An 18609-nucleotide genomic window follows, 5' to 3' on the forward strand; every position below is an offset into this window, starting at 1 on the left:
CCAAGAACGAGCGCCGCCATTGGCCCACGGCCGGAGGAAGCGCGGCGGTGATTGGCGGGACGCCTCGCGCGGGTTCCATTAGCCGCGGCGCCCTGCTAGAGGTGGTGGAAACGCAGTTTAAAAGCCGCTCGGGCGGGAGCTCCGGCGCGTGGCTTGTTTCTGTTTCCCTTTTTCCCCTCATTTTTCTTAGGATGGCGATAAGGGACAAGTCGTACTGCTTTTTGTGCGCCGTTTCCTCTCCCTCCCCCTGCTGGAGAAGCAGCTTTTCTCTCCGGGGTCGGTCGCCGGCGAACGGGCCGGATTTCACGGCAGCTGCGAGGACCCGGGCTGGGCCTCTCTCAATTCCGGGACACTAGTTCACCGAAGAATAGCCGCAGCCTTTCCTCCCCAAACGCTAGCCCTGAAGGGAAAGAAAAGAAGCGAGGCGTGCATGTGGACGCTCATCTTCCTCGATTTGATTTACTTGGGGGAGGCAAGGGGAGAGTGGGCAGTTAAATCCCCGTCTCTGCTTGCGAACGCTTCTTTTGTTCCCGAAATTCGGAAAAAGCCAGACCTCGACTACGGGGCACTTTGAAGTACCCTTGAATTTGTGACGAAATTGTATTGCCAAATATTGCTCTTGCCTCTTACCCTAAAGAAGGTTGGGGCCTTTCTAAATTATTTCATTTAATTATTTGGGGCTCAACTGCATTTTGTTCAGAGCCGTCTCTGGGTTGGATCCCTCCACCCGTAAGTATCTTACCCGTAACGTAAACCTAATGCTTCATAATACAACGAAATGAAATGATTTAGGAATTCCTTAATGGATAACTTAACAACTGAGACAGGTGCATTCTAGATTTTAATCTTAGGGGAAGCCTAGTGACTAATAATTAGGCCGGAAACCCTAATCAAACCCCTATTACGGATCCGAGTTAAAACCTGGTGGAGTCTCAGAAATTTTACAATAAAAATGTCTTCCTGAAAACAAATACCATTAATGACAAACGTTTGCATACCTTTCGAATTTATATGTTTCAAGATATTTTCTTCCAAGGAAAGAAAGAAGCTGACCTTGGATTTAGGGTGTCTTAATCATTTCCCCAGATTCTGACCTCCAAACTATGCTTTATAAGATGCTTTAAAAAAAAAAGTTTATCTGATTTCTGCATGATTGTTTAAGTTCCAGTAAATTTACTGGAAATACTAAAAATGTTTCCTATGAATTAAGCCATTTTATTTTTAGAAATTGAGGAGACATTTCTTTTAACGATAGTCTATTTTCCTAGAGGCAATTTTACTAATTATTTTCTAAAAATATCAGTATTTACATATATTTGAGCAATAGTATTCAGATCAGAAATGCAAAATTAAAATTGTATTTTAATTAGCCAGTTGTTTTGTAGGTCTTTAGGTGGCTGTGTAAGAGTTACTTTAACCATTACCTACCCACCCCCAGCTTCACTGGGTACAGAGGCAAGGGTTTCATCTTCAGATGGTGAACTGAGCTGACAGGCGAACGACCATGATTTCGCAGTGACTGGTAACCCCATAAATGTAGTCAATGAGTGTGGGATGGTCCCAGGCAGTGTGCCTGGCACAGTTCAGTTATTTCTTCCAGTATAGTCTCAAATTATGCGCAAGGCAAAAGTCCTGAGCAGAATATCTGCAAGGCCACAGTTAACGGGTTTATTCTATCCTATTTGAATTAGCAAGTTATCCTGTTAAATCGTTACCTTGCTAGTTGAAGGGGTTGGCTCTGGCATGACTGTACTAACAGTTTTTAAGAGGTAGGTTTTGCCGCTCTAACTGAAAAGGGTCGGAGTTACCAGGGCTACATTTGATCTGACAAGGGTGGAGTACATAGAAGGATCTCCAGGCTCTGACAGCTGCCCTGTGGTCTGAGGATACCTGGGCAGCCAGGTTCCTGAAGTGGATCTTCAGAGGAGGAGGAGGCATCACTGACACTTTGAAAATAATAATCTACGTAAATTTGATGCCAGTGGAGTACAATGCTGGAATCACAGAGCCACCTGGAGGGACATCTGAGGGTGCTGCGCTGGAACTCTGCTTTTTTCATAGGGTCTTTGTACCAGAAATTTTCCAGGCAGTGTAATCCTACTTTTTACCACAAGCAAAAAAAAAAAAAAATCGCCTGTTGAGTCTGAAAGTTGTTATATTTTATTTTTATTTCTGATTGAGTTATAAACATATCAATACAATATTTATTAGTTTCAAGTGTACAACCGTGATTCTATATTTTTATGCTTTATGAAATCACCATACAAAGTTGTTAAAATATTTTTGACTATTCCCTTATGTGTACATTACATCCCCATGACTTATTTATCTTATAGTTGGAAGTTTGTACCTCATAATCCCCTTCCCCTATGGCAACCACCAGTTTGTTCACTGTATCTGAGAGTCTGTTTCTGTTTTGTTTGTCCATTTGTTTTGTTTTTCAGATTCCACATGGAAGTGAAATCATACGGTATTTCTCTCTGTCTGACTTATTTCACTTAGCCTAATACCCCCCAGGTACATCCATGTTGCTGCAAATGGCAAGATTTCATTTTTTTTATGGCTGAGTAATATTCCAGTGTGTGTGTGTGTGTGTGTGTGTCTGTGTGTCTGTGTGTCTGTGTCTGTGTCTATGCCTATCAATGTATATCACATTTTCTTTATCCATTCACCTATGGAGGGACACTTATTTTGCTTCCATATCTTTGATGTTGTAAATGATGCTGCAATAAACATAGGGGTACATATATCTTTTTGAATTAGTATTTTTGTTTTCTTCAGATAAATACCTAGAAGTGGAATTGCTGGATCATATGGTAGTTCTATTTTTAATTTTTTGAGGAACCTTCATACTGTTTTCCATAGTGGCTGCACCAGTTTACATTCTAATAAATAGTGCACGAGAATTCCCTTTTCTCCACATCCTTGCCAATACTTGTCTTTTGATAATAGCCCTTTTGACAGGTGTGAGATGGTATCTTGCTGTGGTTTCGATTTGCATTTCCCTAATGATTAGTGATGTTGAGCACCTTTTCAGTGTGTGTTGGCCATCTGTATGTCTTCTGAAAGTTCTTTTAAATATACACAGTACTATGCGCTACAGGCCAACATTAAAGATAACATACTTCACAAAGAACTGCATTCTAGATGCCTGAAATCAATGTTCCCTGAGTAAAAACATTTTCATTCCCTCTCATTAATTCTCTCTCCTTTTCTTATCCCTGGACACTATCAAAAGGAGGTTACTTGCAGATTCTACATTTGTCAGGAGACATGGTTGATGTCATAAGCTATCAGACAGTGAGATTGACTTTCTACATCATCCACAAAGCCATGAGTTATCAAATTCAGACTCGGAATTATCCTAGATGCATCCAGGTATATCCCCAGCACCACTATTTTTAGTGGTGAAGGTAATTTTGCTTTTAACTCTGCTGTAGAGCTCCGAAGTAGAGGTTTGTTTTTTTGTTTTTTTTCATACTCTAATGTACCTTAAGGCCGAGAGGTTGGGCTACAGAGTTTGGGTGGCCTCTTTGTTCCTGGTTGCCACTTCCAAAGATTTCTCCTCTTTCCTCCTTCAAAAACATTTGAAGTTCATATCATCATAAATCACACCTCATCCTCTTCACTGCTATAATTTCTCAACCTCTGGCCAATCTCCCTCAGAAATTAGACCATTGCTCCATGCTCTAAGTTTTCCTCACCATCCCTTTTGTCTACGTTCTGTGTGAATTCAGCATTCTTACAGACGGCCCATGTAACACTGACATTGGGCCTCTTAGGTCTTTGACCTCTTCATCTCCAACAACTTGTTCCTCTATTCCATCTCATCCGTCCACTCCAGTGGTAAGACTCTGAACCCTGTCATCAATAGCTGTTTTACCTTTTAAATCTCAATTTCAAGCATCCCAATTGTCAATCACTAGCCTCTTTTCCTCAGCTCATTTATCGTTTTCTCACTGACCTCCAATTCATTAACCCCAACACTTTAAAGAAAAACCTATTATCCTGCTCCTGCTGTCATATAATCATTCCAACTCAACTGAAGTAGATCCCCTGATCAATCCATGTAATCACTCTTTTGCGAACATTTTCAACTCTCTTACTCCAATGTCTCTATCTTTCTTGCTTGGAAGAGCCTCAACTTTGCTGGGACTGAACCTTGCTGGAACAAACTTTCTCACTGCTTGCGCCCAAGTAGCAAAGATTGCTGGAGAAAAATCATACAACAACTGGTTTTAATTCATGACCTCAGACCTCACAGGAGCACTCGACACTGGCTGACAAAGCTCTTCATTCTCTGGATTAACCATTCATATCTTCACTTCTCAAATTGCTCACATCCCTTCCCCGTACCTCTCCCCATTTTCAGCTGGTAACCTTGCTTCATACTTGAGAAAATAGAAACCATCTGTAGGAATGCCTCAACTTCAGACGGTCAAATCTGCACTCATTTTCTCTTGCATCTTTCTTGTTTAAATTGAAGTGGTGTCCTTCTATCAGAGTGAATTCCACCAGTTGTACTCTGGATCTCACCCTTCTGTCCTTCTCAAGGGCTTGATTCTTTCAGTCATCTCCTGTGAAATTTCTGAATTAAAAAAAAAAAGACTTGATGTTTTATTTTGTGTTACATTCATCCAATATAACAAACATTTTAATTATCTTTTATGTTCAAACAGGTATTAGGTTTAAAAAAAATCTTTAAAATGTTACAGCTCTGGTAACCAAAACTTTGGGAAACAGTGGAAGGATATTTCTATGTGAAGCCACAGATTTTCTTTTTTTAAATGATGCTATTACTTTGTCAGAAAACTCTTCCAAAACTTTTTTTTTTCCTAAAACACTTGATAACTGCCTTCATTTCCCTTTTTGGAGTTCTTAATGTTATTAACATACAGATGACTTTTTTATTTTTCATATCCTGTTTTGTATAGGACTTGGTTGTGAATTTAAGGATGTCACCTCAAACAGCAGTTGATGAAATACTACATGGTCATGAAAATCATGTTCTTGACATTTATTTAAGAATATGAGAGAATGTTTACAACACAGCAGTAAGTAAAATACAAATAGAAAAAGAGACCCATGTTAGAGTAAGATCTCAGTTCTATAAAGAACTGAAATGTGTATGGATATGTGTATATTTAAATGGACTACATGAATATAGACCAGAATGTTTGTAGTAGTTTCCTCTAGGTGATGGGGACAGGTGATTTTTCTTTTCTTCCCTATGTTTTTCTGTATTTCCCAAGATTTCTACAATGAACACATATGATTTTATAATCATAACTACTTTTCTACTTTATAATCATAACTACTTACGATTTATAATCATAACTACTTTGAATTAGTGTGAGAAATTGGGGAATCACTTGACTTATCAGAATTCAGAATCTGTTTTTCAGTTTTCATTTCCAAAGGCTCCATTTTATCAGTTTATCCAGAGTACATCAGTCTTAGGTAAATGATTAAAAATAATTCAAAAGAGAAAGCTTATTAAACAAGTGAGATAAATGCTCAGTGCATTCTGTACTAGTGGATAAATCCACTTGTATGAATAAATGATAGACTGGAAACTTTTTAGTGAAATAGAACAAAATCACAGAGCTATTAAGTGTCGGGATTTGGGAATTCAAATATGAATTTGTGTATTCCAGAGCCTCTTTCCTTATATCATTACTATATAATGATTGTAGAGGTTTAAGTTAAAATGAAGTGTTGGATTTTGGGTCATTTCAAAGTTACAGCAAGTTAGCAAATGGGTCATTCTGAGAAACTACAAATGTCCAGCCTTGGTAAAGAAGCTGGAACCTGTGAAGTGACAATTTTAGAGCTATAGCACTATTAATAATGACATATATATATATATTGCTTTACTCCCCCGCTACCTCAAAATGTGGCTGTATTTGGAGATGAGGCCTTTTAAGAGGTGATTAAGCTAAAATGAAGCCGCTAAAATGGGTCCTAATACAATCTGACTGGTGTCCTTGTAAGAGGAAACTTGGACACACAGAGAGACACTAGGGAAGTGTGTGTACAGAGGAAAAACCATGTGAGAACACAACAAGAAGGTGGCCATCTATGAGCCAAGGACAGGCCTTAGAAGAAACCAACCATGCTCTCACATTGATCTTGGACTTCTAGCCTTCAGAACGGTCAGAATATTTCTGTTGTTTAAGCTACCCAGTCTGTGGTATTTTGCTATGGTGGCCCTAGCAAGGTAATACATATAAACCTCTACTTTTATAGTTGAAGAAGTCAGATCACAGGGTGACCTTGACTCATAGAAGGCATTTATGTATGTTCATTGGATGAATAAATGCCTTAAAGTCACAAAGAAACTTTCATTATTTTTCAAGATCTTCCTTTATGAGGACTTTCTGAACTACCCAAGGCAGAGTTAATGTCCCTATTTTAGCACCCTCACACCACTCTGTTCATGCTACTCTCATGGCACTCACCCCAACATATTATGGTGTTTGGTTACTTAATGTATCTTTTTCCTGCTGCTCCAAAAAAACTCCACTTTCACTCTGTGTATCCTTTTCCTCAGTGTTTATCACAGTATCAGTGGTCCATAAATATCTGTTGAAATGGGTGATCTAATCTCAATCCAACCAAAAAAGAAAGGGAAGAACAAACTACACAGAATAAAAACACAATTTCCAATGCTATATTAGGTTGAAACATAAGAAATTAATATTTGCTATTTTCAAAATACTGAGCAGGAAAACTTGGTGACTTCCATGGAACATATCCAATAAAAAAAAAAAAAATTTCTCCTAGGCTTGCTATTCATTTTTTGTACAACAGATATTTGACACATGCCTGTTAAGGCACTATTCAGTACTAAGAGTCCTGGAGCTTACAAAGGTGAATGAGTAAACTTTGCTCCCTGCTTTGAGAGATTAATAGTTGAAAGTGGTACCTGATTTATCACCACTCGCATTAGTTAGTGAAAATATAAGAGATGCATTGGTATCACTTAGGTCCAATGGCTTCTAGCAAGTTCTTTCAACAGTTTGTTTCCACCTTTATTATAAAACATTTAGTAAAGAGTGGGATCTGGGGTCAGTCACGCGATTCAGAGTCTTGGGTGGGTAACTATTCTTCTGTGTGCCACAGTTTCATCCGTAAGCGTGTACAATGTGCACACGTTGCAGGGTTGTTTACAGTGCCTGGCACATGGGCTAAAGCATGTAAACTATTACACAAAGTTAGAAATTGTACCCTGTTGGACTTGCTTGCCGAAGGCAAACGGGTCTAAAATTGTTTTTGGAAAAACAGCTTGTACGGTATATGTATTGTATGTTTCCTGTTAAGGACCACCATGGGCTGATACGCCCACGAATGCACAACAGTAATAGCCCACATCTATGCATTATGCACTTTGAATGACAGAGAACTCACAAGGCCAAACATTAAAAAAAAAAAAGAAATCAGCCTTAACGTTTCACGATATATAGTGATCCTTGTCTTTTTGCAGACTAAGGATTACTGGGATAACATTTGAACGAGGAAGATTTAACCTAAAATCAAAGGTATTTTCAAAAAATGGCGGGAATACATCTAGCTTTATAGAAACCAGTGGGCCTAAAAATAAAAGGCATGACCCCGACGTGATTCGAACACGCAGCCTTCTGATCTGGAGTCAGACGCGCTACCGTTGCGCCACGAGGTCCTGCTGGGCTGTGGCTCGCGCAATTTCTTAGGACTCCGGTAACATGGCGTCTCTTCCGGGCACGCCTCGCCTTTTCTTCCATTCTCTCCCTGCCCTTCCATCCAGTTTAGGTCAGACTGGAGACTGATTCTTTTAGTGCCAAGATTTTCCTCACAGCTATCCCTCTACCTAGGCTAGGATGGAACTAGCAGAGGCGGGAGAATGGAGCTCCCCTTTTAGTCGAGTCTCCAGGGTCAAAGGAAACCAGTCCTTCCTCTTCTTCTGCAAGCGATTTCCGTTCTAACCTGCCGGGCTAGGGGCGGAGACTCGGCCCTCATCTTCCCCACCCCCTTCCCGTTCTGTGGGCTGAGTTCGTGACCTCCGTTTGGAATTTGGCGGGGCGCTACTGCGCATGCGTAGGCCTTTGCCAGCTAGCGTCAGCTACCGGCTGGGAGCGAGCAGTGGGTTTTTGACGAGCGTTTTCGTCCTTCTTAACCCTTCTGACAACAGTGTAAAGCGTCTACTCTCAGAGTTGGCTTTTATCTCACGGTGAGCATTAAGCTTAAAAGTTACCATTTTGAAAAGACGCACTTATAAAAAATATCCGCATGTTGTGTTTGTCAGCAAGGCTGGGCAGTTGAATTACGCGGGAAATAGTAGTAGTGGTTAGTAAAAGTGAGTCGTTCTCCCCGTCGGGGAATTGAACCCCGGTCTCCCGCGTGACAGGCGGGGATACTAACCACTATACTAACGAGGAGCTGTTCATTAATTTCCTCTCAAATATTACTTCAAGGTGAGAAAAGATTTCCCCTCCTACAGTCACCTGCAGGTGTGAAAATACCCAGCCTGTTACTCCTCACATTATCCATTCTGGGCGCCTTGGACTCTTTTCGTCACTGAAAACAGTAAATGGTTTAGAATAAATGAAACAAAATTCGCTTCCAGTTTTAGTGATGGTGACCTGTTGAACATAGTTTGCCAGGACTTTTCATGCTTTCCAGATGATTTAGGTTTGTGGCGGGAGATTTTTGTTTTAAGTGACCGTGAGTTGACGCAGAGTTTTTTTGTTTTTTTGTTTTAAATTTTATTAGAGTATGGTTGATTTACAATGTTGTGTTAGGAAGCAGAGTTTTACCTTCACAAATTTATATATTTTTTCTTTAGTCAAAGTTCAAGGATATCATATGGTTGCCATGTGTCAGGGGCAGTAGGAGTTGCCCCACAGTCTAGTGCCTCTTCAAACTATTTGTAAGCTTTTCAGACACAAAAGGGCTCACGCAGGCCAAATGAAATTTTATTAGCTGATTTTTCCTGTATTTAGGTCTTTTTCCTGAGGCGTCTACAGTTTACTCGGAAATGACAAACAGTTAAATGGTTAAATAATAATACATTTAAATAATTCAAAACAAGGATGTGCCATTGATTAAACATAGAGTTAGGAAAGTACATTAATATAATAATTTATATTATCCTGAGCCTTTTCATAAACAGGATCAAGCCTGTTCCCAGGGGGACCAAGAGGGCCTCACTTACAAACTTCTAAGGTTAACTCTAAATAAGTGAATTTATAGAGTTACAAACTGACATGATTAAATGTTTTTATTATAGAACTTAAACTTACGTGTCTTAAGAAATCCATTCCTTGTACTAGGAATTAGTATTTTTATAGATCATAGGTTACATGGTGTTTTCCATCTGATGAAAGTGATTTTGGATTTAAACGCAGACATTTAAAAAAATGGCAATTTCTTTTTTTTTTAACATCTTTATTGGAGTATAATTGCTTTACAATGTTGTGTTAGTTTCTGCTGTATAACAAAGTGAATCAGCTATACATATACAAATATCCCCATATCCCCTCCCTCTTGCGTCTCCCTCCCTCCCACCCTCCCTATCCCACCACTCTAGGTGGTCACAAAGCACCGAGCTGATCTCCCTGTGCTATGCGGCTGCTTCCCACTAGCTATCTATTTTACATTTGGTAGTGTATATATGTCCATGCCACTCTCTCACTTCATCCCAGCTTACACTTCCCCCTCCCCATGTCCTCAAGTCCATTCTCTACGTCTGCATCTTTATTCCTGTCCTGCCCCTAGGTTCTTCATTTTTTTTTTTTTTTTTAGATTCCATATATATGTGTTAGCATACGGTATTTGTTTTTCTCTTTCTGACTTACTTCACTCTGTATGACAGTCTCCAGGTCCATCCACCTCACTACAAATAACTCAGTTTCATTTCTTTTGGCTGAGTAAGATTCCATTGTATATATGTGCCACATCTTCTTTATCCATTCAGTTTTTTGATGGACACTTAGGTTGCTTCCATGTCCTGGCTATTGTAAATAGAGCTGCAGTGAACATTGTGGTACATGACTCTTTTTTTTTTCATGACTCTTTTTGAATTATGGTTTTCTCAGGGTATATGCCCAGTAGTGGGATTGCTGGGTCATATGGTAATTCTATTTTTAGTTTTTTAAGGAGCCTCCATACTGTTCTCCATAGTGGCTGTATCAATTTACATTCCCACCAATAGTGCAAGAGGTTTCTCTTTTCTCCACACCCTCTCCAGCATTTATTGTTTGCAGATTTTTTGATGATGGCCATTCTGACTGGTGTGAGGTGATACCTCACTGTAGTTTTGATTTGCATTTGTAGTTTGATTTGCATTTCTGTAGTGATTAGTGATGTTGAGCATCCTTTCGTGTGTTTGCTGGCAATCTGTATATGTTCTTTGGAGAAATGTTCTTTGGAGAAACATTGTATATGTTCTTTGGAGAAATGTCTATTTAGGTCTTCTGCTCAATTTTGGATTGGGTTGTTTGTTTTTTTGACATTGAGCTGCATGAGCTGCTTGTAAATTTTGGAGATTAATCCTTTGTCAGTTGCTTTGTTTGCAAATATTTTCTCCCATTCTGAGGATTGTCTTTTCATCTTGTTTAGGGTTTCCTTTGCTGTGCAAAAGCTTTTAAGTTTCATTCGGTCCCATATGTTTATTTTTGTTTTATTTCCATTTCTCTAGGAGGTGGGTCAAAAAGGATCTTATGTCATAGAGTGTTCTGCCTGTGTTTTCCTCTAAGAGTTCTATAGTGTCTGGCCTTATATTTAGGTCTTTAATCCATCTTGAGTTTAAAAAAATGGCAATTTCTGAGGCCTGTTTTGGCACTTTTTTTTTTTTCCCCACTCTTAAATACACCCAAAGCCTCAATAAAACTCAGTGTCCCTGGGCCTCCTTCTACTTCTGACCCTCCACTAACTCTTGCAAAGTCCAAAGGGCCCTGCGATAACTATGCTGATGTCCTTTTCTGGGTAGGATTGAAGAGACTTGCCTCTGGTCTCTCAGTTGGAGAGGCGTCAGGGCAGTGGAAAGCCAGGTCTTCTGAACTGTTTGCACAAGGTTCCACACTGTGGGAGAAGAGGCTTAATCTTTGTCCCTTCAGAAGAGACACCAGCCTCTCCACCTAAGCTCTGTAAAGCTATGCCAGTGGCTATACATGTGTTGTTACTGCTCCTCTTTTATCCTCCCTAGGGATGGGAAGAAGCAGCCTGAGTCAGCAGAGATTATGGAGCAGGGAACGCAACACCTGCTGTCCATCTTCCTAAAATGGAAGGAAAAGAGAGGGTAACTAACCTGAACAGGGTAAGGCAGCTCAGAGATTCGTCACCGTCAGCACTGCGAGAAAGTAAAGGTTAAAATCGGACTGGCAGTTCAGAGGGCATAGAACTCTCTTTGGAGGTAAACAGCATGACGGCAATTGATGTTATTGAAAGTTTCAAATCTTGCTTTACCTAAGTAACTGTTTGTAGAGCTTATCACAGCTTGCAGAAGCATTCACATTCATTTTCTCTTCCCAACAGCCCTGGGAGGTTAACAGGGCAAGTGTCTTATCCCTATATGAGAATCTTGTGTAGTTATACAGGTAGGAAGTGGTGAGAGGCCAGGAATCACCCAAGCCTTGACTGCAAATCTTGTGCAGTTTTCACCCTGCTGCACAGTTCCACATAGATGTATATTAACAAAGAAATATGAGTTATGGAGAGAAAAAGTTTTATCACTTTGTATGTGTCACACTTGTTCCTGTACTAATATTTATTAATCTCTAATTACTTAGCAGACACTGTAGTTATTTATTCACTATTGAACCTACAATATGCCAGACATTGCTTTAGATGCATGAGGAGGTTTCAATGAACAAATTTTGTTCTTGTGGAGCTTATATCCTAACAGAAGGAGGACAGACCATAAACAATGATGATCATAGGTAAATAAGTTAGTTGGTGACAAGAGTGGAAATAGAAGAAAATAGCACGGTAAATGGGTTTGGAGAGTGGCAAGTTAAGTAAATAGAATGTGGTCAAAGTAGCCTTCATTTTTTTTTCTTTTTAATTTATTTATTTTTGGCTGCATTGGGTCTTCGTTGCTGTGCGTGGGCTTTCTCTAGTTGTGGAGAGCAGGGGCTACTCTTCGTTGTGGTGCACCTGCTTTAGTAGTTGTGGCTCGTGGGCTCTACAGCACAGGCTCAGTAGTTGTGGTACACGGGCTTAGTTGCTCTGTAGCATGTGGGATCTTCCCAGACTAGGGCTCGAACCTGTGTCCCCTGTATTAGCAGGCAGATTCTTAACCACTGCACCACCAGGGAAGCCCTAGGCTTTGTTTTAAGAGGGTAACATTTGAACAGACTTGAGGGAAGTAAGAGGTGTAGTCGTATAACTATTTGGGAGGCCTGTGGGGCCTTAAAGTTCATTGTAGACTTTGGCTTTTATTCTGAGGGGAAATAGAGAGTTACTATAGGGCTTTGAGAAGAGAAATGACATGGTCTGGTTTATGTTTTTAAAGGGCTCTTGGCTCCTGGGTTGAGAGCAGACTGTATTGGACAAGAGCAGCAGCAGGGAGACCAAAGAGGTCTATTGCAGTAGTGATAGTGGTTCAGGCTGGAGTGGGGGTGGCTGGGAATGTGAGAGAAGCTGATGTATTTCAAAGGTAGAGCCAGTAGAATTTCCTGATAGAGTGACTGTGAGGTGTGAGAGCGAAAGAGGAATCAAAGATGCTTCCAAAATGTTTGGCGTGAGCAGCTGGGAGGATAGAGTTGCCATCAACTGCAGTGGAGAAGAATAATGCTCAGAGCACCGCATCCATGTGGAGAGTCCACGTGAAGGGCACAGCTTGGGGGAGGCAGCGGGCCATTCCCATGGATGCTCTGTGGCTGGCACTCCTTGAACTGTGCGACGAAGCAGCTCTGCCTGCGGAGCAGTATTTTGGGGGATAAGAAGCATTTCAGTTTGGGATGTGTTAAGGCTGAGACATAGAGAAGGCAGTTGAATGTAATAGTTGAGTATTCATTGTACAGGTCGTTGTACCAGCACAGTGCGGGGGGTGCTGGAGATACAGTGATGAACAAAGACAGACCCTGACCTCAAGGAGCTTCCATTTTAGTGGAGGAGACACAGAATAGTAACAACAACAACAACAGTGTAAAATCACCACTGTGACAGTTACTAAGAAGAAGATGCAGAGGGAAGAGCTTTCTTGGTAGATGGAACTGGATGTGCAAAGATTATAGGAACTGAGGAAATGTGGTGAGCAGAGGGGCTGAAAGAAGGCTGACGTGATCAGGGAGGGAGAGGAAGGTCACGGAAGAGATGAGGCTGAAAGGCCAACCGGGAGTGGGACAAAGTCTCGCAGGCTGTGTTAAGAACTTCGGCCTCTTATTCATTTCTATTTATTTATTTATTATTTTTAGGGTTTATTGAGATATAATTTACAAACAGTACAATTCATTCTCTTTTAGGCATAGCATTCTATGAATTTTGAACATCATCAAAATCTTTCCACCACTTTCATCACAAAGTCCCCTTATGCCTCTTTGCAGTGAGTCTTCTGTCTCCAGTCCCAGGCACCGCTGATGAGATTTCCATTTCCAGAATGTCGTATTAATGGGACTGTGCAGTTTGTAGCCTTTTATTTTATTTTATTTATTTTATTTTTGGCTGCGTTGGGTCTTCATTGCTGCACGCGGGCTTTCTCTAGTTGCAGTGAGCAGGGCTACTCTTCATTGCAGTGGCTTCTCTTGTTGCGGAAAACGGGCTCTAGGCGCGTGGGCTTCAGTAGCTGTGGCTCAGGGGCTCTAGAGCGCAGGCTCAGTAGTTGTGGCGCATGGGCTTAGTTGCTCCGCAGCATGTGGGATCTTCCTGGACCAGGGCTCAAACCCATGTCCCCTACATTAGCAGGTGGATTCTTAACCACTGCGCCACCGGGGAAGCCCAGTTTGTAGCCTTTTGAATATGGCTTCTTTCACTTAGCATAATGCTTTTGAGAGTTGTCCAAGTTGTATGTATCAGTAGTTTTTTAAAAAATTGCTGATTAGTGTTCTATTGTATGGATGTTTGTTTATCCACTCTCTAGTTAATGGGCATTTGTATTTTTTCCAGTTTTTGACTGCTATAAAAATAGCTATTACAAACATTAGTGTACAGGTTTTTGTGTGGACATAGATCTTCAGTTCTCTTGGGTCAATACCTAGAAGTGGGACTGCTGAGTCTTAGGGTAAGTGTATGTTTACCTTCATGAGAAACTGCCAAACTGTTTTCCTAAGTGGCTGTAACAGTTTGCATTTCTCCCAACAATGTATGAGAGTTCTTGTTGTCCCATATCTTTGCTAGCACGGTATTGTAAGTATTTTTTATTTAAGCCTTTCTAATAGGTGTGTAGCGGGATCTCACTGTAGTTTGTTTGTTTGTTTTTTTGGTGATGCCAGTGTTAATTTTTTTTTTTTAATTGAAGTATAGTTGATTTACAATGTTGTGTTAGTTTCTGGTGTACAGCAAAGTAATTCAGTTATACATATATATATTCTTTTTTCATATTCTTTTCCATTATGGTTTATTATAGGTTATTGAATGTGGTTCCCTGCGCTATACAGTAGGAGGTTGTTGTTTATCCAGTCTATATATAATGGTTTGCATCTGCTAGACCCATGTTCCCAAATTAACCCTCCCCCGCCCCCCTCCCCTTCACTGTAGTTTTAATGTGCCTTTCCCTAATAATTAATGGTGCTGAGCATATTTCCATGGATTTATTTAAGTATCCAAATCTTTTGCCCTTTTAAAAATTGGGATGTTTTCTTATTATTGAATTTTGAAAGTTCTTTGTACATTCTGATTACTAGTCTTTATCAGATATATCATATATGAAATATATCTTGGGATGTATCAACACACACACACACACACACACACACACATATATATATATAGATATATATATACACATACACATATACATATATATATCAACACATATATATCTTGGGAGATGTATTTTCTCCCAAGCTGTGTCTTGTCTTTTCATTCTCTTAAATAACTTTTTGTTTTTATCAGAGGATGCATGACCTAGTTTCTTGTGTCTCTTCCCTTTTTTCTCTGTTATGCTCACTTCCTCAACCCAACCTTTGAACATAATATAAACAAGAACTTGGGCTAGCTCACTACCCAACCTTCTTCTTCCCTTCCCTTCTCCCCATAATTAAAGAGCCTAAATTGCTCCTGAGTAGTTTTTGGATTCTATAATCATTCATTCACCGAAACATTATATCTATTAAAACATCGAACTTCCCCTGCAAATATGGGAATTAACCCTTCATAAACATTAAAATTCAAAGATAAATGTTTATGATTTGGGCCTGGATGGGTACATGTTTAGATTATGAAGGGGAAAAAAATCATACTTCACTGTTTCCCAGCCTAATTTATTTAAACAATAATCCAAAGTTAAAACTGAGAGACAGAAGTGTGTCCCCCTCTAGTTCAATCAACCCTTCAGTCTTTTTTTTCCTTCTCATTAAGAAAACAAACAAACAAAAACCTTTATTGATTTATTCTTTGTGCCAGGCATGGAGCTAGGCAGTGGGGACAAAGATACGGATAAGACTCACTTCCTGCCTTGAGGACTCAGATCATGGGGGAGGTAGACCCTTTAACTGATCATTATTCAACACTTCGTTAAGTGTTATGGTGGAGGCATAATCCAGGCCTATTGAGAACCTGATAAATGTTGGCTCTGCTTTAAGTGCTTTACACCTGTTAACCATTTAATCCTCTTACAATCCTTTGAGTTTGGTACAATAATTCTCCCCCTTTTACAGATGAGGAAGCTGAGGCACAGGAAGGTTACAGTCACACAGGTAGAAAGTGATGGAAGTATGTACAAAATAGTATGGAATTACAGAGAAGGGAGGACTACCTATGCCTGAGGTGCTTGAGGAAAACCTAGCTGGGCCTTCAAAGGACGATGAACTTTGAAAGAGAAGGGGAAAAGTTTTCCAGCACTTCTGCAAGGGGGAAGCACTAATGCTAAGGCACAGAGCTTGTGAAGGAGAATGTGGGGATCTGGGAAACAGCAAGTAGAGGGGCTGCTGCTCCTGGGCTGCAGAAGGCAGAGAATGTCTCCGTCTTTCATTGTTATGCACAGTCGGGGATCGTAAAGGATCACAGACTTTGAGGGGCTGGCAGGAACCTTGGATCTTTTCCACCCTTTCAGTTATCTGGGTAAGGAGACTGAGACCCAGAGAGCTCCAGTGATCCTCCTAAATTCCCAGGGCTGAGAACACCACTCTTTTTCTTTTTTTGTTGTTGTACTAATGCAAGGGAATCTGTGAGCTGAGTGATTAGAGTGTGTGTGTGGTGCGGGGGGGTGTTCCAGAGCATCAGATCTCGGCATCACCTTCGCTGTGGTTATTGGCCCCAGGGCTGGTCTCAGCTTCCGTTCCGATTTCTGAGGAAGCCACCTGCTGGCACTGGCCCCAAGACTCAAGGTCACTGACCTTCCTGTTTCTTTTTTCGTGTCTTGCTGGCCACCTGCTGACCTCTGCCGGTTAGTGGCTGTGTAGATTGATCTGTCTGACCTTAAGTCATCCTCAGACAGACGGGAAGGACATGTTCATTCTCCCTTTTTGGGGTGGGATGGCGTAGTTTCTACTTCTTTTCTTTAATCTTTACCTGTTTCCTCTTCTAAATGCAAAGCAACAGAAAAATTCCCGCTTTATATGCACGACTTGGGTTTGGCATTCAGGTTGCTATCTTAGGGAAAAAGCTTCTGACATTTCTTACTCTTCTGTGATTCACTCATGTGACTAGCAAGGTTATCAGATTTATGGATAAAAATGAAGTTGATGATATAGTAAATGAGAAGGAAGCCAGCACAAAATAATATGAAGTGCACTATTTTTCTATGCGTTTCTATATACTGAAAAAAGTTTGAAAAGAAATATGTGAAAATGTTAGGTTAGAGTATGTTGATGATCTTTCTTTTTTTTGCGTTTCTATATTTTCTAAATTTTCTGCTATGTGCCTGTATTATTCATGAACGCAGAAAAACAAGAAATAAAAATTTTTTTGGGGGGTAAGTTACTAATATCAAGCAAAGCAAATAGCTCAAACGCACACCTGTGATAGTCTTTCATAGAATTAGGGTGACTAATCCATTCTCTGATTTTCCTTGTCAGCCCAAGATTTCATTATTTTGCAGCATAAGTTGTTTATATCTATTTCCTTAAGGCGGGGAGGTGGGTGGATGAGTAAGCAAACTTCAACGCCAGTAAAACAGGGCGTGCAGCCTTTTCCCCTTGTCCCTTTGTCTCCCGGCCCGTGTTCCCAGTCTTTTGTTGTTCCCCGCGCGGACTTTGATTCAGGATTTAAAGAAAAACAAGTGCCAGCCCTCCGCGCGCCCTCTGGTGTCCCAGTGAGGTATAGCCAGACAGTAACCCACAAAGATCACGGCCATTTCACACTGCGCTCTCCCCGCAGCGTGATGCCGCAGACGAGAATGTCTGGAATCTTAGAGGAAGGAGTCACACACCAACAAGCCTGACAGGTTTAGTCTTTGAAGCCATAGGTGTGGAAAGTGATTCTTAAAAAACAAAGTCGGCGTCTGGGTATTTTTAAAAAATCTTGTAATAAAGTAAATTCTCAAAGCATTTGGCATAGGTTTCTGGGTTCTAAAACTAGGAAAGTCAAATTTTGTTCTCTAATTAAAATATAAATCAGTACTTCGGATTGAGTGCAAATAAATTAGATGAAAGGGGACTGGATACCTAGGCTTCAGCTTGACTGGTGATAATGATTTCTGCCACTTTGAGCTTTGGCAATATAATGTGAGAGTTGATACTGAAGGACCTTTTTGTCTATAATTTACTTCTTCGTAAACATCAAACCACATGTTTTTAAAAAGTATATTTCCACTAAAAAGCAAACAAACCAACCAATGTAGACAAAGAATATTTTTGTTTTAAGTGTTTAAGGATTGATGGGGTCCCAGGCTTTACAGTCTTACTTGAATAGGTGCTGGGAAGACAAAACTTTACTTCTACCTTCTTGGGGTCTCTGTTGGGCCTGAGAATTAAATTGACATAAGACATATTTAGGGGAGAAAAGTATACAGATTTTACATGTATCTGAGAACCCCCATAGGAAAGTGAAGAACATAGAAGTGGCAAAATCTGAATATTTTTATACTAAGTTGAACAAAGAGAGGCAACTGTGGACAAGGAATCAAAATACATGGGGAGGCCAAAGGAAGATGGGAATTATTTTAACAAGGTCTATTTGTACAGAATTCTCTTGGCCTTGACGCCTCATCTCTGGTGATAAGAATGTTTCTTTCCTCCTGGTATAGGGAGGACATGTTTTCACATGGAGTTTTACCCCTTGCTTTCAAGAAGAAAAAAGGGGAGGTCAGAGCTCCTTTTACTCCTGCTGTTTTTCAAGTAAAAATCTCAAAATAGTACTTATTTGGGATGGCATATGGTGAAATAGTATGAAACTACATAGTATGAAATTCAAAAAGTTCTGAAGGGTATGCAGAGGAAAGTCTCTCTCCCATCTTTGACCCACAGCTACAATTCTCAAGTGAGGTTAGGAGTGGTCTGGCAGCTCAGCAAGGTTGTCAAGAGCTCTAGG

At 40.4% G+C, this 18609-nt stretch overlaps 1 protein-coding gene across 2 annotated transcripts in view; it reads left to right on the top strand.

The window, feature by feature from the left end:
• Positions 1-2508: 2508 nt before the first annotated feature.
• The window catches only part of LOC309640596 (uncharacterized protein), a 601312-nt gene continuing 585211 nt past the window's right edge, over positions 2509-18609 (top strand). Inside the window, exons 1-2 of one of the 2 annotated variants that reach the window (XM_082419559.1) lie at positions 5116-8209; positions 11186-11392. The gene's annotated coding sequence lies outside the window, so the exon portion shown is untranslated. Of the gene's footprint in view, positions 8210-11185; positions 11393-18609 lie in introns of both variants that reach the window. The other variant, XR_014252286.1, reaches the window with a different exon arrangement.

This window comes from Balaenoptera physalus (assembly GCF_965194825.1).
Source record: "Balaenoptera physalus genome assembly, chromosome: 13".
Taxonomy (NCBI): Eukaryota; Metazoa; Chordata; class Mammalia; order Artiodactyla; family Balaenopteridae; genus Balaenoptera; species Balaenoptera physalus.